The following is a 26,019-nucleotide window of genomic DNA, read 5'->3' as shown; positions in this document are numbered from 1 at the left end:
CAGCCTCCCAAAGGCGCGGGATTACAGGCTGAGCCACCGAGCCCGGCTGTCAATCCTTTTCTTAAAGTATTATGATAGATGTTCAAGGTCCACTATATGAGTAAGAACATGTGATACTCAGATCTTTGTTTCTCAGATACTGAGATCACTCAATATTATAGACTCTAGTTCCATCCAGGTTGCTGCGAAATTCATGATTTTGTTCTTTTTTATGGCTGCGTAGTATTCCATCATGTATATGTACCACATTTTTTAAATCCAGTCCTCTTTTGATGGACAGCATGGTTGGTTCCAGGTTCTTGCTATTGTGAACAATGCTGCAATAAACATACCTATGCAGGTATCTTTTTTATAGAGTGATTTGAGTTATTCAGGGTATATTCCCAGTAGGGGGATTGCAGGGTCATATGGGAGGTCGATATTTAGAGCTTTTAGGAATCGCCACACTACTTTCTACAGATGTTGCACAAGTTTACCCTCCCAAAAACAGTGTAGAAGTGTTCCCTTTTCACCACACCCTCTCCAGCAACTGTTATTTTTTGAGTTACTGATAATGGCCATTCTGACTGGAGTTAGGTGGTATCGCAGTGTAGTTTTAATTTGCATCTCCTTGATGATTAGTGAGGCTGAACATTTCTTCATGAGTCTGTTTCAACCTGATTTTAAGTTTAACTATTAATTATATTGTTTCACTTTTAATTCATTAGTTTCTATTTTTATACTTATTAATCCACTTTTGTCCTCTCTGGAATTTATTGATTATTTCTCTCTTTTTTTAGGGGGAGTCTAGTGTTAGCTGGGCCTCAGTGTCTAGTAACCTGAGTGAGCTCTGGGATTCTGTGTGTGCTGGGATTCTTTGTACAGTTTCCTGAGGGAGCTCTGGGGTCCTGTGTGACCAGGGACTCTGTGTTCAGAAAAGTGAGGGTGCTTGAGTGTCCTGTATGATCTGGGACACTGTGTCCAGTGTTCTGAGGGAGCACTGGTGTTCTAAATGAGCTGAGAATTCTGGCATATAAGGGGAGATGTGTCTCTGTTTCCAGTGTCCTGGTGGAGCTTTGGGGTCCTGTGTAGGCTGGAACCCCGTGTCCAATTTCGTGAGAGACCTCTAGTGTCTGGCTGAGCTGGAACTCAGTGTCCAGTGTCCAGAGGAAGCTCTGGGATCTCATGTTTATAAGGACTCTGTGTCCAGTGTTCAGAGATAGAACTCCGGGGTCCTACATGAGTTGGGATTCAGTGTGCAATGTCGTGAGGGAGCTCTGTTCTCTCATGCGAGTTGTGCCTCTGTGTCCAGTGTCCTGAAGAAGCTCTTGGGTATATGTGAGCTGGGATTCTGTGTTCATTATCCATAGGAAGCTCTGGTGTGCGTAGTGAGCTGGGACTGTGTCCCGTGTCCTGAGTGAGCTCTGGGTTCCTTTGTGAGTTGGGATCTCTGAGGTCCTATATGAACTGGCACTCTATATCTGAGGGATTTCTGAGGTCCTATGTGAGCTGGCACTATGTGTTTAGTGTCTTAAGGGAGCTCTGGGGTCCTGTGTGAACTAGGATCTCTGAGTCCAGTAACATTTTGGAACTCTGGTGTCTGATGTAAACTGTGAGTCTGTGTCCAGTCCTGAAGAAGCCTGGGGATATGTGTGAGCTGAGACTGTATGGCCAGTGTCCAGAGGGGCCTCTGGTGTCCTTTGTGAGCTGGTTCAGTGTCCTGAGACAGCTCTGGGATCCTGGGTGAGCTGGGATCTCTGAGGTCCAATGTGAGCTGGAACTCTGTGTCAGTGTTCTGAGGGATTTCTGGGGTCTTATGTGAACTGGCGGTCTGTGTCTAGTGCCTTTTTTTTAACGTTTACTTTTTTTAATTTTAAAGATGTGCAGTATAATCGGGGTTAGGTATACAAATGTTCATTATGCAGGTACCCTTATTGATGAGGTGCGCCCTTCCCCCTTCCCCAGGCAGATTCCCACTACTGCCAATCCCTTTTCCCCGCCTCCCTCCTGGTAGTTTCCTGCCACTGCCAATCCTTCTCTTATAATATTACGATAATTGTTCAAGGTCCACTTATGAGTGAGAACATGTGATACTCAGTTCTTTGTTTCTGAGAAAATATATGTTTTTTTTCTAAAGAAAGCACTTAGAGCTTTATATTTTTGACACCGATTTTAGCTTTATATCCTTAAGAATGATAAAGTACATTTTATTCTCATGATAATTTTTTCCCTAAATAGTCTCTAATTATAGATTTTAATTTCTCTTTGATTGAATACTTATTTAGGATGATTCTTATTATATTATTTAGGATAGGATTGTTCAATTTCCAAGAAGCAGCTTTTTTCTTATGAATTTATTGTTAATTTCAGTTTAGTACAATGTAAATAGAGAATGTCTTGTGCAATTATTGCCTTCGGTACATATCAAGATTAATAAATGATTGAGTGTTGAAAATATTTTAGGGTATATAAAAGAAATAATATATTCATTTCTAAGCTATTGTTAGTCTGAAATCACTGAAAGTGCCCTTTTAAAATTTTCAATGATTTAAATAAAACTTCTAGGTAGATACATTTACTTCACTCAAATTCCTTGAGATCTTTCTAGAACTAAATTTTAATATCAAATTATTACCATTTCAAATTTCAACTTATTTTCAAAGGCAATGTTGATTTCATGTTTTTTGTTCTCATTGATTATTAATCATTCTTTACTTTTCATAAAATTAACTTTTTCTAACGTTTTTATTCAATCAGTTTTATTGAGACTTAATTTATGTACAATAGTATTTACCTCCCAAAAGTGGTGCATTATGGTTTGACAAATATATAGCTATCACAATAAAGGAGACATAGAAATTTCCAACCACACTAAAAATTCCCTCATTTTTCTTTATAGTCAATTTTCTTCTCTTACTTCCAGACCCTGGTAACTATTAATCTATTTCACAACTTCGTAGTTTTGCCTTCTCCAGAACGTCACATAATGGAATTATACAGTATACAGCCTTATATGTAAGTCTTCTTTCACTTATCATGAGACATTTGAAATTTATCCATGTTGTTGCATGTATCAATAGTTTGCTCTCTTTTATTTTTCCTTTGTAATTATTAGTATATTCCAAGTTTGCTTATTTATTCACCAACTGATGAACATTCATGTTGCTTCTGTTGGTGGTCATTGTAAATAAGGTTGCTGTAAGCATCCATATACAAGTATTTTGATACAAGTTTTAATTTCTCACGGTAAATACTTGGGATTGAGAATATTGGGTCCTATGCTAAGCATATGTTCAACTTTGTAGGAAACTGTTTAGCTTCTTCCCAAAGCTGTTACAGTAGTCTACATTCCCACCAGCAATGCATGAAAGGTCAGTTGCTCTGCTCCCTCACCAGGACTTGGTATGATCAGTATGTATATATGGATTTAAATTTTTAGCCACTGTGATAGGTGTATAGTGGTGTTTCATCATGGCTTTAGTTTGCATTTCCATGACTAATGATGAGGATATTTTGATGTGGTTATTGGCCCTTTGTATATATTCCTTGGTAAAGTTCCTATTAAATATTTTGACCATTTTAAACAAAATTGAGCAGTTTGTTTTCTTATTATTGATTTGCAAGAAGTTTTTTTGTATTCTATATACAAACTCTTTTTTTTTTTTTTTGAGTTGGAGTCTCACTCTGTCGCCCAGACTGGAGTGCAGTGGCCACTTCCGGCCACCGCAGCCTCGACCTGCTGGGCTCTGGCGATCCTTCCGCCTCAGCCTTCCAAGTAGCCGGAATTACAGGCATGCGCTACCACGCCTGGTTGATATTTTGATTTATTGTAGACATGAGGTCTCGCTGCCCAGGCGGGTCTCGAACCCGCGGGCTCAGGCAATCCACTGACCTCAGCCTCCCAAAGGCGCGGGATTACAGGCTGAGCCACTGAGCCCAGCTCATACAAACTCTTTGTAAGATATATATATAGTAAATAGTTTTCTCTGAGTCTGTTGCTTGTCTTTTACTATTCTCAATAGTTTCTTTTGAAGAGCAGAAGATGTTTTTTTATCATGTCCAATTTATCAACTGTTTTTCTTTTATAGTTTGTGCTTTTTAAAACATTTTTATTTTTTTAAAGATGAGGTCTCACTATACTGCCCAGGTTGGTCATGGACTCCTGGCCTCAAACAATCCTCCCACCTCTGGTTTAAAATATACTGTTTAAGAAAACTTTACCTAACCTAAGGTGACAAAGAATTTCATGTCTTCTCCAAAAAGCTTGATAGTTTTAGTTTTTACATTTATGTTTATAAACTATTTGAGTTGAATTTGTTTATGGTGTGAGGTAAATATAAAGACATTTTATTTTTGCTTATGGGTCTATAATTTTTTCCAGCACCACTTACTGAAAAGATTCTCCTTTCTTTATTGAATTACCTTGACACATTTATCAAAAAAATCAATGGACTGTATATATGGGGATCAATTTTTAGAGTGAATATTTTGTTCTGTTGATTTTTATATCTATGCATATGACAATGTCACAGTCTTGACTACTATAGATGTATAATCAATCTTTACATCAGGTAGTTTAAGTTTTCCCTACTTTGTTTTTTTTTTTTCCCCCTGAAATTGTTTGGGCTTACTGAATTTCTGTACTTTTCCATTCCAGTTTTAGAAAATAGCCTGTTAATTATTAAAATGCCTATTGAAATTTTGATAAGTCTACAGATAAATTTAGGGAGTACTGACATCTTAACAATATTGAGTTATCTGATCAATAAATATTGTACATTTCTCCATAATTTAGGCTTTCTTTAATTTCTCTTATCAATGTTTTGTCATTTTCAGCATGAAAATATGACATATATTTTGTTAGATTTATACCAAGATTTTTGATTTTTTTGTTGCTATTACAATTTGCCATAATTTTTAAACTTCAATTTTTAATTGTTCAGCAGTCATTTATCGATTTTTTGTATGTTGACCTTGTGTTCAGTTACATATTACTAAGCTTAATTATTAGTTCCAAAAGCTTTTCCAAAGATACGCTGGGATTTTCTACATAGATGATTACATCATCTGCAAAGAATGATGGTCTATTTCTTTTTTCCAGTCTATACCTTTTATCTCTTTTCTTGCCTTATTGCACTATTTAAAACCTCCAGTACCTTTTTTTATTGTCGCTATTTTTGTTTTGTTTGTTTTAATTCTATCACAGTTCTCTGGGCTTCTTGGATTTGCATCTTGGTGTTTTCTCTTTAATTTTGGAAAATTCTTGCTTATTGTCTCCGTCTTATTTTCTCTTTTCCTCCTCTCTTCTTCCCCCTTCTCCTCCTGCTCTCGCTGCCTCTCTGTCTCTTCCTTTTCCTCCTCCTTCTGGGATTTTTTTCCCCCATAGCATTCAAATTCTGTATTAAATACGTGGTTGGGCTCATGTCAGAGAATGTTTTCTGCTCCTTATCTAGTAGCAGCAGAACTCTTTGGTATGTTTCTTGGGCCCAGGACAGATTTCTATCTCTTTCCAGAGGCAAAAGGCTTATGCTTTATCCTGTCTTTAGAGACAATAGGGGCAGGAGAATTTCCTGCTTCTTGCCCAGAGACAGATGAGTTTTGCTTCTACTTTTCCATCAGAAGCTGGGGGTTTTTTGTTTTGTTTTGTTTTTTGAGTTGGAGTCTCACTCCGTCGCCCAGACCGGAGGGCAGCGGCCGCTCCCGGCCCCCGCAGCCTCGACCCGCCGGGCTCTGGCGATCCTTCCGCCTCCGCCTTCCAAGTAGCCGGAATTACAGGCGCGCGCCACCACGCCCGGCTGATTTTTTTTTTTTTTTATTGATTGTAGAGATGAGGTCTCGCCAAGTTGCCCGGGCGGGTCTCGAACCCTTGGGCTCAGGCAATCCACTCACCTCAGCCTCCCAAAGCTCGGGATTACAGGCTGAGCCACCGGGCCCGGCTAGCAGCTGTGGTTTTTACACAGACTCTGTGAATGAGAATGTTTGCTATCATTACCCCAGGTGTGTAAGGCTTTAGCTTTATAGGAGACTAGGGATCAGGGAAGCAATTTCTTACTTAGGCAAAGATGTGCTGTCTAGCCCATCTCTTTACCATCTCTTTACCACGTTTAATTGTTAGCAAAGTAAAGATTGCTACTTTTTCCTGAGGCAGCATTCCTTTACTCTTCTAATAAAGTGCTGATATTAAAAAAAAAAAAAAAATAGGTGGCAGATCTAGAGAAAACCAGGAACATGGAACATTTCAATTTTAGAAAATTATGATAATCTTATGGATAAGATGGTGATATTTATGCTGGACACTAGTAATATTCGGTGGATCATAACCAGTTAAATAACTGATTATGTCCCATGTTATTATGAAAGAAGGAATTTTATGACTTGTTCTTAACCCTATCTATGGACACTATTTCCATCAGTGACTAAGATTATGATATTGCAAGAATGTCTATAAAATTTTCAGATAGCATAAATTTTACCTAACCAGGAACCTTAATGACAGAAGTAAAGTTCAAAATAATATGAACTGTTTAAAAATAGAAGGCCATGTTATGAATTATGAACAATTGTTTTTATAAATACGATCATGGCTTGAGTTGAGTATTTGGAAAAAGTCTGAATATTTTAACTAACTACAAGCTAAATGTGATATGACAGTATAGTAAAGCTATAAAAATTGCACATAAACTTTTGTGTTAAATCCATAGAAGACACTGTTTCCAAATAATAAGTGATATTTTCACTGAATTGTGCCTTAACCATATAGTCTCTTGAATTCATGTTTGGTTCTGAGCATTTGTGAGGATCATCACCATGTTGGAGGGTGTCTAGAGTAAGTAATCTGGAAAACAGTGTGTGAAGAATATGAAATGAAATTTGTATGTCTAGAGAGTAAAATGATGTCTGTCAGAAGCTCAGTAAGTACATTCAAACACAAGAGCCTTCCATGTGGAATACAGAATAATTATTCAATGTAATACCAGATTAGGCCAGGCTAAAACCAGTGTTATAAAGTTACAAACAGCTCAGATCAACATAAGGAGGGACTCATTAACCAATGATGCAACAGGCTTTGAGAAGAGTTTCCTTTTACTGGAAACATTTAAGTGATATTTAGAATGCCATCTGTCAGAACATGTAGAAGAAATTCCTCACTGAGTGGGAGATTAGGCTAAATGACTTTCAAGCATATTCACAAACATTTCTTATAATACATTATGCAGCACTGTGAAGAGTCTGAGATATTTCTTTACTTTCAAGCTAGCAAGTTAGCCTGAAATAATTACATGGAAGCTGGTAGAAGACATGAGCCACTAGGGTCAGAGACAAGGGATTATTTATTGCTCACAGCAATAGTCATAAGCAGAATATATTATTTTATTTTATTACATTTTATTTTATATACTGGTTCCCTGAGTCACAAATCCCAGACAGCAGTAAAAGGAAGGTCAGGTGACACCTTCACCCGTGGTAGGTATTACAGGAGAGAAACCCAAGTTTAGAGAGTGTGTATCTTTTATAGTGGGCTGTAATTATTCTGGGGGAAAAAAAACTATCTACACATTTCAAGGCTGAAATGTGTTTTCTTCCAAGCCTATCTTTGAAAAGATAGTCTAGAGCAAAGGTTCAGTCAGCACCTTGGTTACATGTCTTGCAAAAATGTAAAAGACACGTGGAGAATTGTCTCCCTACATTGATAGTTTTTGTTTAGATGCGTAAGCACCAATTGTTATATTCATGCCATTAATAAATTTAAAAAGCATTCATGATAAGAAAAAATTAAGATAGTATCACAGAAAAGTGACAGGATGCTTAATATTGAAGAGAGGATGATTACTTTACCATTCTGTCCTAGGAAGGGTTTAAGGCAGCTTATAAAATACTTGTGAGAAATAAAGAACTGAGTAATCTCATATTCTCACTCATAAGTGGACCTTGAGCAATTAGTGTAATACTATAAGAAAAGGATTGGCAATAATGGGAAACTGCCAGGGAAAGGGGGGCACACCATCAACAAGGGTACCTGCATAATGAACATTTGTATACCTAATCCTGAATTGTACCCCACATCTTTAAGATAAAAAAATTTAAAAATAAAATAAAATATCTGTGAGGTTACATCAGAGTAAAAATATTGCACAGGAGACAAATAAAAATAGGTAAATCAAAATTGAAAACTTCTGTTCACCAAAGAACTCGGCCAACAGAGTGAAAAGATAACACACAGAGTGGGAGAAAATATTTGCAAAGCATATATGTGATAAAGGGTTAATATCCAGACAATATAAGGAATCCCTGTGACACCACAATAAAAAAAATAAAAAAAAATTTAAAATGGTCACATCACTTTAATAAACATTTCTCCAAAATGGTCAATAAGCACACAAAAAGATGCTCATAATCACCAATCACTAAGGAAATGCCAGTCAAACCCATGATTACATACTATTTCACACCCATTAGAATAGCTACTATTCAAAAATCAGAAAATAACAAGTGTTAGCAACGATGCAGAGAAATTGGGAAACTGTGCACTGTTTGTGGGAATGTAAAACAGAGTAGCTGCTATGGAAAAAGTATGGCAATTCCTCAAAAAGTTAAAAATACAATGACCATTTAATCCAGCAATTCTACTTTGGGGTATATACCTAGAAGAACTGAAACAAGATCTCAAAGAAGTATCGTATCCCTGTGTTCAAACTAACATTATTCATGATGAATATGAATAAAGGGGAATGCAACCCAAGTGTTCGTTGATGGATGCGTGGATAAACAGCCTGAGGCATATGATATGCAATGGAAGATTATTCAGCCTTGAAAAACAAGGACATTCGGACACACGCTACCACATAGAAGAAACTTCAGATGTTACATTAAATGAAACAAGCCAGACTCAAAAAAGCGAATACGGTATAGTTCCACTTACACGAGCTACCCGGAGTAGCCAAATTTAAAGAGAGGGAAAGCAGAACTGTGGTTACAAGGTGCTAGGGAGAGACAGGAATGGGGATTTGCTGTTCAGTGGACACAGACTTTGAGTTTTGCAAGGTTCAAAGACTTTTGAAGATTGGTTCCACAACAATGCGTAAGAGGGTAAATTTTGTTACACGTATTTTACCAGAGTTAAAACAACAACAACAAAAATAACTGAATGAGGAAACAAGTTGAGTATAGAGGAACTGAGAGGAAGCCTTCCTAGAGGAGTTTAGTACACAAATAATGTCTTACCAGTCTAAAGGTTTGGTTGAATTGACTTACACATCGTCTATATTTGCTGGAATACAAAGGAATAAGGGACATAGAGTCTGTTTTAAAAAAGCCAGTTGCTCAATTCAAACACTTCTTGTAGTATAACCAGAAACAGCAGCTTATTAAAAGATACCCTAAAATGTAACAATTTGGGTCCTCAGTAACAGATTTACAGAAAAATCATCAAATATTCCATATTGTTGCTTCTCAGAGCCTTTTTCAACATGGGCTGTTGACATAGTACTAAATCTCAATCTAGCAACCCAAATTGTGGGGCAGGTAGAAGAAATGAGCATGGAATGAAAACTCATGTAAGAGTGCTGTCACTACACAGAGATTCAGTGAAATCTTAGTGATTGTGTCTCAGCTGGTCACTCGGTTTGCTGTGAAAGATAGATAATAGAATTAAAAGCTAAAACAAAGTATAATAACCCTCTACTTATTGAGAAGAATTAAAAAGTTCATGTACTCAGCTTAAACATCTTCAAAGACAAGCAAGACAGAAAAATGGAATAACCCAATTTAATTTACACGGGAGAAATATAACTATTTTATAAACTATTAGAGCATAAAATTAGAAATAAAGGCATTAGTTTTTGAAATAAGAAAATTACAGTAGATCATTGTCAAATAAAGCATATAGCTCTGCCAAAACAGTAGCAGAGGATGTTTTTGCAAAAGCATGAAAGTAAAATCTAATTCCAGAGGAAGAACAAGAAATCATTCTCAAATATTTCTCGAGATCTCAGCATGTATGTGGCACAGGAGAAGAAAATGAGTTTTAGAAACGCCAAACAGGAAGTAACCCAAATACCATTTCTCTTGTTTTGCCCCTCAAATTATAATTAATTATACAGCTAATTAAATGTGAAAAACACTAAATGATGAAATTATCTCAAGTGAGCAACAAACTCCTTATTTCTTGACATGACTGATAATTTATGGAATAATTACTTTAAAATTTTGCTATAGCATCACAATACTGAAAAATATATAGTCAGAAAGGAAATATTATATTATCTGTCTTCTTTACAAAGCCAGTACTGAACACACATTAAATAATGATCAGGATTTATGTTTAAGTACATTTTACTTTGGAATTTGAGTATGGAATTCCCTTTTTTAGAAAGACAGAATGAGGATTAGGGAATTCAGATAACAAATTTAAGGGATCATCTATAACAAGAAATAGAAACCTACAAAAGGAGGGCTTCTAGTGTTCCATATTCTTCAGCCAAATGAATATTGATGGTTAACATACTTCAAATAACCATAAAAAATAAGTATGATACTCTCAAGCAATGGAGGACATTTCTTTTTCTCTACATTTCTTTGATATTTTTACTCAGTTACTTACTTTATCCGTTGGAGACTTCTCTGTAATGGGAAGTAATGCTCGCCATTATGATTCATCTTCACATATGTAGCACCTAATAGCACCTGGTAAATGCCTGGCACATAATGGGCACTCAGTTCATGTTTACGGAGTAAAGCAATGCTAATGAAGTGGCTGAACAACACTTTTCCTTCAGGAGGTACCAGGGAACCTAATCTTATCTAAGGTTCACGAAGGTGATTTCCATCTCCTGTGACCTGCATCTACCAAGGATCACCCTCCACTGACTTTTGCACCTCTATCCCAGTCGAACATCACATGTACACAATCTCATAATTCCTACCTGTCAGCAGATGTGATCAGGAATGAAAGACAGTTTATGTAATAATAGCATAGAGAGGTAGGTAAGTAGGGCATTTGCAAAGAATTCTCAATACAAGATTATTTTTTATACTCGTGAAAATCTGAAAAAGAGTCCTCATTTTTGTAGACTGTAATTGTGTCTTTCCATTTTTTCTTCCATCTGTCAAATGCCTAGAAAGAGTAAACATGAAACGGATTCTTATTTATTTTTCATCTACATTGTAATCCGAAGACTCTGGTAAAAGCTGTTAGTAAATCACTTGGTCAGTTCTCCCAACAAAATAGTCTTTAAGCAATACACTATATCAACCTATCTTTTGACATTTTCATTTTTTGTTCTTGACATTTTCTCTTAAAAAATAATACAGTATTGGCCCTATTATCTTTTCTTCAGGGTCTGTGAACCTCTGGTAGAGAAGCTGTACCATAAGAGGTAGACCTACGTCCCTATTCATCTGTCTGTGCAATGCTGGGGTGTGGGGGAAGAGTCCAGCCGCGGTGGCAGTGGTTAAAGGACATGTTTTTCTACCTCGTGCCACATTTCACATGTTGTTTTTCTATTTTCTGCGTTACTTGAGTAGGATGCATTTTAGCATGCTTACTTTGAAAGCTATAATTAATAAATTCCCCTCTGTTTTACCTAGAAAAAATTACTCAGGATATTGAGTGTAAACCGTGTTCCAGACACTATACAGGTTCTAAAGTGCCAGAAGAATAAATACGTACTAAAACTAATATCTTGAGTAGCCTTATTGTATGGAAATAAATGTCTGTTCACATTCTATTATTTTTATGCTGATTTTAAATAGCAAAGTATGTAAGAATCTTTAAAATGAACTGAATTATAGTGGATTCCATTATATTACTTTTACTGGATAATGAAATGAGATATTTCTTTCAGAATCTGAGAATTAGAAGGATTTTTGATAGAAAATCAAAGCCATTTGTATATCAGATATTAAACTTATTCCTATTAACATCATGACTTTTTGTTTGTGGACTAATAGATTATATCCAGATACAATACTTTACCTACCTACTCTAAAGCCCTCTGTAGCCCTTCTGCCAAAAGAGAACTATTGAATGAAACTTCTGTGCTTTATGACACATTAGGACTTCTGACATTGTCCGTGATTCTCCTTTATTAAATAAACACAATTACAGGAAGTTTCACAATGGACATTGTGTTTATGTGTATAATGTACAACAGCAAAACCTTAGATTATATGCCATAGCTTGCAAGTTTCAAGCCAAATTTTGAATTGGGTATGGACTTTGATATGGAAAAAGTTATCAATGTTGGATTCAATAGTTAGTAATAAATCAAAATACTAATTACTTAGAGTGATTCCAATTAGAGAAGTCTACTAATTACTAATATTATAAGTGAGGATATTAATAATTTCTCTTTGAAACACATACTTCTTTCTTTATTGACCTAGATGACTAAATTTCCCATTTTGATATTCTGCCCTCTTTGGCTCATTGTATTGGGTTACACAGCCTGCTGTGACTTGTTCCAAATAGAGTGTCACAGTACATTACTTTGGAAATGATACATTTTCCAGATATTTCTAGTAGTGCTGCCATTTCTGTGATCATAATGACAGCAGCATGTATTATGCTGTTTTTGTTTAAATACTAAGCAACTGGCTCCCAAGTAAAAATATTAATTGAAAAATCATAAAAATACATACATAACCAGGAATAGACAAACTGAGACTTAAAACAGTTACATTTTGGGATGCCACAAAGGAGATGGAAACAAACAAAAAGTGTAGGCAAGGGATTTGCAATCACAGGAAAATTTAAAACTTAAAAGAGGCTAATCTGGAAAGAAATCAGAAGGAAGTGAGTTTGAGCTGCCTTTTGAAATGGTCCCATTTAGGCAGAAAGGCAGAAAATCCAAATCAGGAGAGTGGCTCAAAAATGATGTGGTGATAGAGGATGGTAAGTCATATTAAAAACTGCCACATGAACTTGCTTGGCTACAACAGTAAATTGATCACAGAGGAAGGTTGGGGTCTGCTAAGGCACTGTTTATTAGCAAAATAATTTCAAATTTATGAAAGAAATTATGACTGCTTCAGAGATTACTAAGAAAGCACATAATGAAAACACTTTTAAAAAGACAAGTATTGAAAGTTTTCTGAAGAAAATGAGAGATCCAAAAACTGGGAGGATACCAAGGAGGCTGTGAGCCAGTGCAGTGGTTCTCAAAGTGTGGCCAGCAAATTCCCAGGACTTCTTAGACGCTTTCAGAGGCTCAGGAAATCAAAACCATTTTTATAATAACATTAATAAACTATGTTTCTTTTTCACTGTGTTGACATTTGCACTGATATTGCAAAAGTCCTGGTGGGGAAAACTCCTGGTTTTTCAGGAATCAAATCAGATATGAAACTGCTCTAGTAGTCATCTAGTGTGTTCTTCACCAGTATGGGCACTCATCCCCCACACACAAAATTTTTTTTTTAATAAATCTCAAACCTTGAGTACATGTCTTCTTAATATTTGGTATGATGAGTGGAAAGTGTGCACCAAGCACCTCTCCTGCATTCCAAAATATGATGACTGTGTCGAGGAGACGCCCTTCTGCGCGTGTGTCATTGTGTACACTGATGAGCTGACTGAGCTGCTGTTTCTACAGAACACCATGTTTCACTTGGAAGAACGACTAACGTTTTGTGATGATCAGACTTGGGATTTGGCAGACATTCTCTTGAAAATGAAATGTGTGCCTGTCACTTAAAGGAACACAACTGACAGTGTTCGCTGCCAGTGATAAAACTTTGGAATTTCAAGCAAAAATTAGGATTTCTGGAACACTTACATCTGTCTCTGGGAGTTTGACGGCCACCTGAGACTTAAAGACTTTTCTGATGATATTGGTGTTATTAATAAATGAAAAAATTTAAATTTGCTATTGCATAATGAAATGTGTCAACATTTGGAAATCTGCATAACAGTTTCCTAATGACCAGTGGGCGATTTACTAATTCATGCATGAGTAAACAGTTTACTCAAAGTACAGGAGAGGCTACTGATTTTTAATGTTAAAGAATACAAACGTTGATTGATATGGCTTCAGAATCCATATTACAATTACTATTTAAGAAACTACTACTTGTCACTCTTGGTGTAGTATCAAAAAATAATATTCAAGATCATCTGAAAGGGCTATTAAAAATATTTTTCCTTTTCTATACATAGTGTGACACTGTATACCTAGTGTGACACTGAATTTTGCTCATATAATTCAACCATATTTCAACAGATTGAATGCAGAATCAGATATGAGAACTCAGCTTTCTTTTATGGTGCTAGATTTGGAAAAATGCAGAACAATGCTACTGTTCCCATGAGGTTTTAAAAAAATTATACAGTTATTTTTTTCACAAAACATGTATTTATGTTAACATGCAGTTGGATTACTGTCATTTTTGAATGAATGAGTAAATAAATATTTTTTAACTTCTAAGTTGTCAGTCATTTCTATATGATAAATACAAAGGGTGCCCAAAAATGTATACACATTAAAAAAGGAAAAAACTGTATTAAAATTATAGTAATATATACCAATAACAAAAGATGAATACAAGTCACATTTGACTTCTGCAATTACAAGAGGTGCTCAGGTGCCCAGACACTTCTGATTACGGCAAACTATTGCAGGACTTGTTGCTTTGTGAGGCCTCCCGGATCTTCCCTGGTGCATATCACACACAGTACCTTGCTTCTCAAACTTATCACAAAAGCGTGCAATTGTTAGGCATGTTGGAGGTTGTGTTGTATACTCATGTCTCCATTGTCATTGTACCTCCACGATGTTCTCGAATTTCAAACACCACATCAAAATGGTCTTGTGCGCCTCCCATGACAACAGTGCTTCTGCCATTTTCTGTGATTATCCTGCCTGTCGCATGGTGATTCCAGCATTCATTTGATTGATGTCATCTTTTGAGCAAACATCATACTACACATTGCTACTGTAGTTCAACTCCAAAAAGTAATAGATAACATCTCTTAAAATGTGTTTGCGTTTTTGGGCGCCCCGGCATGTCTAGGTTAAGCCTCACATAAGCAAAACTTCTTTGGGATCCTCAATAATGTTTAAAGATGTAGTAGGGGGGTCACAAGACCAAAGTTTGAAGAAAGTTTTACAAGTAAATAGTCAAAAGTTGGATGAAGGCCCTAACTGTAAGAATGAAGATGAGGAAGCCAATGGAACACACTTGTTTGATCGTTTGCATTGTCTCACATCACCCTTCTGCCTGTTTCTTAAGACTAAAATACTCCCTTCCCCTTTTTCCGAGATATATATATATATGATCTCTCAATGTTATTCTCACATTATTTTTTCCCACAGAAACCAAGAACTCTTTTCTCGGAGTCTGTATGCGTTGAACAACTTCCACAAGGAAATCTTATAGGAACTACAAGTCTTTTAAAAAACAAAATCAAAACAATGAATTTAAATGTGAATGAATTTATATAATTTCACTTTCATCTGCTAATCTCTGACTGTTAAACACTTAAAAATAAAATATTACTGTGAAATAAACTGTCTTCTGTGTCAAAATTATATTTGCTAACAAAAGTTTAATAACTTGTAATATTAGAAGAACATTTATCCAATTACAAAATCACTTAGGTGAGCTAAGGAAGGCAGATAGTCTGCATTTTCTCCGTTGAGGAAAATTCGTAAGAAAGGTATATGTCAGAGCTATAACCTGTAAGCAAAGTTATAGACAGTGCCACCAAGGAGACATTTCTTCTCAAACTAAAGGTGTTATAACTTAACAAATGGCTGTTCTTCAGACTTTTACAAAAAATGAGAAAAGGTCATAGGCCCAAGAGAGGATGAATATGAGGAATTCTTGCCATAGCAACAGAAGAGGAAATGAGGGACAGTTTAAGGAAATACAGCAGTATCACTATAATCACAGGATTTGCAAAATACTTGTTAGGCTAGTACTGTGTTGTCAACCATATAAAACATCCATGGGTTATGCATGAAAATATTCATATCCATGAAATACACATTCTTAAATTGAACAAAGTAAAAGGGATAGCAGAGTGGTATCTAAAGATTGTGTGGTCATAAGCTCTTCTAAAGTAAACTACTGGAGTGAGAGCAAGTCAGGCATACCCAATAAGATATTTCTGTGTGGAAAGGAGCAAAGAGAAGATTTTAAATATCAAACACAGGCTGGCAAGAGCTAACAAATGAAGAGGGGTTGGCACCTGAGTCATATTTTTTTATCTGCTCCAATAAAAACTGGTTTGATCCAAGTTTGTCTCTTGCTACTTGTAATCTTACATATTATAGCCTATATACTTCTCCATGCCAGATGTTCCAGAAAAGACCTTTAGGGCCGAAGTGGTGAGAAAACACTGAGGAAAGTAGCCTTGAGAACAAGATATAATCCATCAGTTTTACACGTTAGCCTAGGTAATGAATGAGCTTTAGTCCCTTAAAACTGTGGTGGTTAAACTGGGAAGTGTGGGTAGTCTTGCAGTTTTTCTCTAAGTAAATCTCTTTTTCTTTTTTCTTTACATTTTTGGACATCCAGTATTCATTTGTTCCCTGTGTTTCCCTAGATTCTCCCAGTTTTAGAACTGGGTTCTAACTTATTCTAGTTTTTAACACTATGTCTGGGAATATTTTTGTGTGTAGTGGCGATAAATTAGGAGGTTAGAAACAAACATGTCCCTATAGGGACTATCGAAATAGTTTGATGAGCATTATATAAGCCAACCACTCACTGCATTAACCAGAACAAATGTGCTCATGAAAATAAGTTAGTGAATTTGAGACTCTTGTGAAATCTCAAGCTGGTCACTGGAAGTGTCTGAAATCACAATAGTGATATTAAATCTAAGGTTTGCACAGAAATTTTCCATTTGCAAAATATTTTCATATCTGTAATATCAATTGACCCCCTTTCCCAAGTGTTGAGGGAGATACTATGATTACTCTTTGTTTAGAGATGTAGAAACTGAGGCAAAGGGACTTGTGAAAGTCAGGGCCAGTCACCAATGTTGCAGGGATTCATCTTCAGGCCTTTGGTTTCTGAAGCTCACTTCCCTATGTCACAGAAAACTCACAACTCCTATTTTATTTGTAATTACAGAATTAATCCTTGAAAATTCAAAACTTTTTTCTCTTTTTGATCTTGCAGAAGTAGAAACAGAAATATCTCTTCTACTGCTATCATTCACAGTTACCCTAAGCCACACCACTTACATATTTTAGAACTTTTCAAAATCTTAAGTGCATGAATGCTTTTAATATACCAGTGAGAATTTATAGAGGAAGGGGCTGCTGAAAGGCTAAATGACAGGTTTAACCACTGAACCATCCATTAGAATGAATTTTTGAGCTGGTATATTAGAAAGGGAGAAACAAATATAAAAGACTCATCTTAAAATACTGCATTAATGAACCCACCCACAGCAGTGTCTGTGCAGCCTTCTTGCCAGCTCTGAGTATCAAAATGAACAGCAACTCCTGAAGACAGCACTCAGTACAGGAACTGTACATAAGCACTCCCTAATCTGTTTTCCAGGGACCACATGGAAATCAAAAGCAGGGAATAAATCAGTAAAAACTAATAGACTCACATTCTACAGACAGGCCTGGAATGACAGATGTATTGTTGCACAGCAGTATCACTCCATGACATTCCTGTTTTGTGAACTGTTTTCTTGTCCATGGGAGGATGGGAAAGTGATAAAGGCCAAATGGACACTCACTTCAGAGTTAAGGTCAGACTAAATTTTAAGAAGAGAAAGAGTGAAAGCTAGGATGAGAAGTAAAACATCAAGCAAGATGAGGATAAACTAAAATTATAATCTAAAAATCAAATCAACTAAAATAGAAGGATAGAAGATAAAATTTCAGGGTAAAAAGCCATGGGAGAAATGACCCAGCGCAATGGAGGCAATGGAGGAATGCTGTGGGCAGGGCTATTTTAATTAACTTATTGCAAACTGGATTATAATGAAAAATTATAAACAAAAGCATTTGAAAAGTGAGGAATAATTTAATATAAACAGAATGTGATCCCTTTATCACATATTTTGCAACTTGGAAAGGCTCCTCAATGAATCTGATTCTGCTTCCGAGCATGCCTATTCTTGAACATTTAGAGGGGTTCAATCTGTTTTTTCCTGTCTTTGCTATGTCTTCAAATTTTCCTCTCTCGTTAGATACAGTTGTGTCATCGTCGTCGTCCTCCTCCTTCTCTTCTTCTACCTCCTCCTCCTTCTTTTCCTGAGAAAAGAAACTTCTAATAAGATGTCTGAGCCATCTGGATCCTGCTTTCTGTGTTCCTACTGAGATAAGAAAATGATGACCCTTAGAAATCTAGCCATTTAAATTCTTTTGATAATATATGACCATATTTAATTATTTCCTAGAATTTGCTTTAATCTTCATTATCTTTATTTGTTTCTTTTTTCAGAAATAAGACTCTGTGTTTACGCTTCAAGACTATGTTTTAAATTTATGTGATAATCACAAAAAAGAGGCAGGGTTTTAAGTATAAGGAAGAAAAGGAAAGTGGTGATGATGTGTGTGTGTGTGTGTGTGTGTGTGTGTGTGTGTGTGTGTGTGTGTACATATATATATATATTAGAGTAAAATTTGTGTTGCATCAATAGCATAAGGTAGACTTGCTAAATATTATTATTCATAAATCACACAAGAGGAAAGCAAGGCTGTTCAGCACAATGAGTGAGTACTACCTGAACCTAGGTTTTGTGGTTTCAAGGGCAATGTCTACTACATCCCAGTGCTATCCCAACTTGTATGAGAACTCCTTCAGATTTTAAAGATAGTTTGATTTCCATCATTTCAGGATGTAATGAGGTGACAGCCAGAATTTTTGGAGAAAGAATAATGAATATGATGTTTGTTGGGTTGCAGTTTAATCACCTGGAAAGTGGTAATAAGAAAACCTCCTCACGAAGTTACTGGAAGGACAAAGTGAGATTGCATATGAAGGACCGAATTCACACCTTCCACACAGTAGGTGTTAGAGTGAATGCTTCTTCTTATTTCTGCCTGATAACTATTTCTTAATGTGGTCAACTGTGCACTGCAGAAGAGTGTTGTAGTTGTTTCCCGCAGTAGGAACAAAGGAGGTTGAATCTTTGTCCATAGAAATGGGCATGTTTTGTATTTTTGTTAGAGTTTAAAGGAAGACTTGGAGGGTTTAATGGAATCTTCAGGGTAAAATCTTTTTTAGGTGGGTTTACTTTCACGCAAATACAATAGTAAGAGACATAAAGGTACTTACTAATGATCCATACAGCATTTTAGCATGCCTAACTCCTCAAGGAAGCAAAGTGCCTAAATGGTAAGAAGTTCAACCAAATATCTTTAAAATAGGAATGCCATGGCTTCCTTCACACTTGCAAGACCATACAAACCAAAGTCCATGTGTACATGAGCCCAAACATGTATGGATTGTGTTATTTCATTCAATTGGAAGAAACAGTCAAGGATCTAGGGATCACAGAAGGCAATAACTAGGAAGAAACAAGGATTTTCTAATCTGAGCTGTTCCTTTAAGAGTTGATAAAAATGAGTATGAATAATGTAATTTTTTCAGAAATGAATGGCAATATTATCAAAATCACCAGCCATATGTTTTCCTAAAGCAAGACACTGTGAGGTATACATAAGTAGATAGATAGACAGATAGATAGATAGATAGACAGATAGACAGACGGATAGACAGACAGATAAGATCACATCCTTTTTTGTCTCCTTACAAGTAGTATCAACACTGATATTTAGTAGCCTATATCAAGAAATGGGCACCAGCAATGTTCCCTTTTATTTTGTTATATTTTTACTTAAAGTTCATTTAAGATTGTGAGAATTATCTTATCAAATGCTATTGACTTGTTGAATTTAATGGTCAAATTTTAAATTCTCAGTTATAGTAAATAAGCATTGTATGTGAAATATCTCATTTCTTGAGATCAGAAAGAAAATTTGCAAAATTCTTGTTACTCAAAATTCTAAAACTCTTGAGTATAGGGAATGTTTTAAGTTATCTTCAAAATTATGTCAAATTATCCTCAAAATTGTTGACAATGATGTTCCCAAAGTTGTATTTACGTATACGTTTCCAAATTGGCTACATTGTTGAATATCTGTGATAGTCAAAAATGGCATTTAAAAAATACTCTTCTTTATGAAAAAACAGAGTTTATTACTACTATTACCATTGAAAACCATCTGTTTTTGTTACTGGTAGTGGGATTGAACTAAAATATACACCTCATGTGTTTTGAGATTCAGGAATGGTTTTAAGCAGTTTTCTTAAAGTTAAAAAAGAGAAAAGAAAACCAGAGACAAAGAGAAGTTACTTAAGAAAGTCAAAGCTAATTAGTGATAAAGCAGGGACTCAAATCTATACCTTTGTTCATTTCATTTTCTTATATTTTGACCTATAATTTGTTCAGATGTGTACTGTTTTTTCCCCAAGTATTTGGAGGGATTTTCTAGTTCTCTTGCTCCTATTAATTTCTAGTTTAATTTTGTATGGCTAGAGAATAAACTCTATAAGTTTTTGAAATTTTTGAAAGTGTATTGAACCTTATTTTCATCTCTAGCCTTTTTTTGAAATCTACTTTGACAATAACAGCAAAATTTAACATAAAAATAGTCTTTTATGTTTATTGTATGGTATATCATTTCTCATTTTACTTTTTTATGTGTGCTTTTTATAAATAGTATATAGTTAAACTCCGCAATTTAATCCACACCAATAGTCTCTGCCTTTTAGCTGAAATGTTTAATCAATATATAAATGTTTACTGTAATTATTGATAAGGTTTGGTTGAACTTTGTCATTTTGCTATTGTCTTCTATTGTACTAGAAAACAATAGCATCTATTTTTTTGTTTCCTTCTTTCTTTTTTTCTTAACTTATTTTCACTTAATTATTCTTTAGTCCATTGTTGACTTTCTAGCTACATTTTAAATACTTTTTAATGATTTTGCATTTTACTTTATCACAGTCTATGAGTTAATACCATTTCATGCAAAAACTTTGCTATATATAGAAAAATTTCAATTATCCTCCCTCTCTCAGGCCTTTGTGGTATCATAGTCAAACATTGTTTATGCCTTAGAAAATATGATTAAATGCTATCATTTCCCTTAAATATTTATCTGTAAAGAAATTTGGAAAAAATCAAACATAAACAAGTATCATAGGATTAAAATACTACCACGCACCCTCTCAGACCACAGTGAAATAAAAATAAATATTGCCATCAACAAGATCCCCCAAAGCACATATGAACATGGACACTAAACAGCACAATGCTCAGCAAGTCCTGGGTCAACACAGAAATTAAAACATTCTTGGAAACAAATGAATACAAAGACATCTTTCACAACCTTGGGGATGCTGTGAAAGCAGTAATAAGAGGGGAATTTATAACTCTATGCACATAACAGGAAAATAGAAAGATCATGAGTTAACAGCCTAACAAATCACCTAAGGGAGCTGGAAAACTCACTGACCCTTTCTTTAGCATTCTCCAAACCAATGTTAAGGTAAATGAGCACATTTTTTACTTTAGATATTTTATTAATCTATGCTAAATCTTCATTTGGTTCTTCCTATAGTTTCTGTTTCTCTGTTGAGATGATCATCTTTTCTCTCACGATGACTATGTTTACCATTAGGTCCTTGAACACATTTTGATAGCTCTGTTGAAATATTTGTGGGCCAGTTCTAACACCTGGGCTCTCTTGACGTCTACTTCTATGGACTAGTTATTTTCTTAAGCATCACTTTCATTTTCTCATTTTGAGTGAGATTTTCTAAGAAATATGTCATATGATATTTTCTCTAAATACATATTGAAGTTTTTTTTTTTCTGCCAGTGAACTAAGTGGTAGATACTCTTGCACTTATCAAGCTTAGTTATAGTTTTTGTTAGAACAAGCTTATTTTGGCTTTCAGTTTAATCCTAAGGTGTGCTCCATCAGTAGGCCATGGTCCTAACTATTAAAGCACGACCTTTCTGGGGTCCCAGCTGGATGCCTGGGTTGCTCAGTGAGGTCTCAGTGCCTTAATACTCCAACATATCCCAGAACTGCAAGTCATCTAGTATTTCCACTTAGTGCTTAGTCCTGCAGTGGGCAATTTCTGCTACATGGAATCTTACTCCTCAAATGCATGGCACAGACCTTGGCCAAGAATTTGTGGTAAATTCTCATGCAAACTTCTGTGTCCCAACCCTCTCACACAGCTACCTTCTCTTTGGCCATATGCCCTGTAGTTATAACTTCTTCAGCAGCCTCCTATTCTAATCTCTGCCTCTTCTGTTCTCAGAGACTGCAGTTTAATTTAATATCCATGTCCTTGAATTAGGACAGAAAAATAAACCCAGAAAAAAGCTGAATAGATAATGGGGCTCACTATCATATTTTCCTTCTTGAAGTCCTGCTCTAACCATTGTCCAATGCCTGAAAGTAGTTGCCTTACATTTTGTTCAGTTTTATACTTGTTTACAGCAAGAAGGAAGATCCAGCACAGTTAACAATGCCATGGTTAGAATAAAAAAAGATCCATGAGTTTATATTTAATTTTTTAAAAACCCTGTGTGAGAGTATTTGTGAAGTAGGTACTGTTATCATAACCCAAATTTTATGGAGAATTAAATCCAGCCTCACTCTTGAGTGGGGGAGTCATACTGAATATAGGTGGTTAGATTCTAGACTCTGTGCTCAGCCTCAGTATACTATGCAGCCTCTGTACCATAATTACAATTACTTCCTTCCCAGCATTCATCACACTCTCAACTTCTCTCATATCTACTAATATTTAATTTTTACTCTTTGCTACTTCTGCTGGTGTATAAGCATTACGTATTTCCTATTTATAACTTTCTCTTCACTGCCTAGCATAGGAATAGGTGCTTGGTAAAAATTCAATAAAAATGTTTTTAAATGAATGAATGAATGTAGATGCTACCATTATAAATAATTTTTAAAATGGGATTTTTTTCCGTTTGTACTTTAGATTTCATCTTGTCTGCCACCTTGTGGCAATAAAATTCTACAAAACATACACACATACAAAACTAAAGGTAGAGAATATGCAAAAATATGACATGGATCATTAAAATCTTTACAAGTATGTACATCAAAATATAATGATATAATAAAAAAGAGTTATAGCAGGACTTTTACTCTTGATTCAGTAATTAGAACTCAGTGTTTAGGAATATTCAACACACTGACTGATAAACAGTGGCACTGGTTTGATGAAGTGAGCAGAGTGTCAATATGTCTGGTTAGTCTAAGCATTACTTTTGGTTGAAGTGAAAAATGTAACTCACTTTTCTACTCTGAATATGCTATAAGAAAGAAAAAGCCATTTTGATAATACTGTAGTTGTTTCTATACCCTTTTAAAAAATCACTTATTATTATTGTTTAAATGGCAATGCTTAGCTGACTAATTTCAGAATGTATCTTTGTTGGTATTAAAACATTAAATTATGGTTCTTGTTGTCTTTTGTATGACAAAGCATATGCATTTATTTTTATCAGAAGCAAAACTGCATGATGTTTGTTACGCTAATTTTTGTGTTAACAAGTTTCCTTAAGATATGCAGTAGACCTCACATTTACATAAAATAAAGATGCTTCAGCAAATGCAAATAAATGCAAAAAGGAATATTCTAATTTTGATCCATGATTAGTATCAGCTATCACAATGTGATAATAATACAAAAGCAAAATTCCACATTCAGTGTATAAATAATGGTTGTAAGCTATTTATAAACCAAATATGCTGATTAATTAATTCATTTATTTTGCAAAATATACTTATTGACTGTATTTCAGACTGTTTTCTAAGTCTGAGATCTTTAAAAATGTTTTAATATTAAAATCATATGCACTAACTTATACAGTTCTACACTATGATAAGACCAGCAAAATGATTTATTTCACTTGGTGCATTATTAATTGGATGAACTGACTGTTTAACCTCTATTGATTTACATTTCTTATTTAATGTTCAACTTAGAAACAGAAGCAAAAATTATTTTACTGTATAAAAAAGACACAAAAGGTAATTCTAACATAAGAGGGAAGGTAATTTTACTATTCACTATTATAAATATTCTCAGTAATTTTCAAGTTCTTGAAAGAGCACTCTTAATTTTAAAACAAAAGTTTTCTAATTCTAACTAATGAATCTATTGAAGCAGATTCTTGCATCCATAGAAATTGTAGCATCTATCCCCTCCCCCACCTTGGGGAGGTGAATCTTCTCTCTCTCTTTCTTTCTAATTTACTTTTAAATAAATTATATTTTCTATCAGTAGGTGTTTTGAACATTCCTAAAGACTGAGTTCTAAAAAAAGCAAATTGTAGCATCTTATTCTTCTTATATTTGGATTATAGTGGAATTTTTGATCCTTCATTCCCATTACTTATTTTTAATAAGATTGATTTGAATTTGGACATGACCATACCATTCGGAATATTTTTATTAATAAATATGCTTCAAGGGAGATGGGATTAACAGTAGCAAATATCTGTCTGGGGATGGGGAAACACCTTTATCAACAGGGTGCCTGAATGAAACGTAATTGTACACCTAACCCTTAACTGTACCGCACAAAGCCATAATAAAAAATATTGATTATGGAAATAAATAAATAAATAAATAAATATGCTTCAAAAACCCATCAAACCATTCTGCTAGACAGGAGACATTTTCTTTAAAATGTAGACCATGTTGGTAACCCTTTTTATGTGTGGTGAAAACCATAGAGAAGTTGATATATAATTACTTTCAATGCATCTCATTATTATTGTTTACACATACCTATAGATTTTCTGGGCTAGTCCCAATTTCAAATATTTTTCCCATTGTGCTCACAAGTCACCCAAGTAGCCCAGAAGTTCCAGTATTTTGACATACTGAAATACACATCACTATTCCAATATTTCTTCTTTCAAATGGAAATAGAACACAATTCTTTGACAGACCATATATTGTGATATTGAGTTTGGAAATTATGGTTGCATAAAATGTTTCCAGGTACTATAGAGAGTAAAATTTTATTTTGGTATCAACGGGTATCTCTCTTTAGGTTCCACAGTTTCCTTAAGGGGGAGACATTTTTTCAAGCAGGTTGTCTTATGAATTTCAAAGTAATTTTGTTATTGATAGGTTCTTGAGGTCAAGTTTATTTTATGTTTTATTCTTTTTTGAGTTGGAGTCTCACTCTGTCACCCAGACTGGAGGGCAGTGGCATAATTATGGCCACCGCAGCCTCGACCTGCTGGACTCCAGCAGTCCTTCTGCCTCAGCCTTCCAAGGAACCAGAACTACAGGCGCATGCTACCACGCACGGCTAGTTTTTGATTTTTATTGTAGAGAGGAGGACTAGCCAAGTTGCCTGGGTGGGTCTCGAACCCTTGGGCTCAGGCAATCCACTTGCCTCGGCCTCCCAAAGTGCTGGGATTACAGGCTGAGCCACTGAGCTCGGCGAGGTCAAGTTTAAATCCACTATTAGGGCTGTGAAAAATTTTGGGTAGAAAGAAATTTTACATCCTTTTGGATGTGGTTTGTAAATGACTTTTACCATTGGCAAATTTCCCACTTACATGTGGGTCTTAATATAACTGATAATTATGTTTCCTTGTGAATATTAACAAAGTAGAAATTATGTTTGTATATTGATATTAGTTTGCCATTTGTATCCAAAATAAGTACAAGATGTGAGATCAGGAAATGAACAACACGAAAGATCTAGGTAAATTGCTCTAAGTCAAGTAGGGAGGGAGTAAGATCTGTAGTCAATAAAACACAAGAGAGGTATATTTTATAGACAGGCCTGGGTGACCCTAGGGATTCTAGGATGTCACATGGTTACATAATGATGACACAGATGTCTAAAGAAGGATAGAAATATAAAAACGAGCCGGGCTCGGTGGCTCAGCCTGTAATCCCGCGCCTTGGGGAGGCTGAGGTGAGTGGATGGCCTGAGCCTGCGGGTTCGAGACCCGCCTGGGCAGCGAGACCTCATCTCTACAATAAA

The 26,019-nt window shown here is 35.4% G+C and overlaps 1 protein-coding gene across 1 annotated transcript in view; it reads right to left on the bottom strand.

Annotated features, from left to right (window-relative positions):
* Nucleotides 1-26,019, bottom strand: part of SPATA16 (spermatogenesis associated 16) — a 250,920-nt gene that overhangs the window by 157,978 nt on the left and 66,923 nt on the right. The gene's annotated exons all lie outside the window — the stretch shown is intronic.

The sequence above is a fragment of the Carlito syrichta genome, unplaced genomic scaffold (assembly GCF_000164805.1).
Source record: "Carlito syrichta isolate Samal-C Ts95f unplaced genomic scaffold, Tarsius_syrichta-2.0.1 Scaffold316037, whole genome shotgun sequence".
Classification (NCBI taxonomy): Eukaryota; Metazoa; Chordata; class Mammalia; order Primates; family Tarsiidae; genus Carlito; species Carlito syrichta.
Note: the sequence above shows the minus strand (reverse complement) of the source record. Positions and strands in the feature narration are given on the sequence as shown.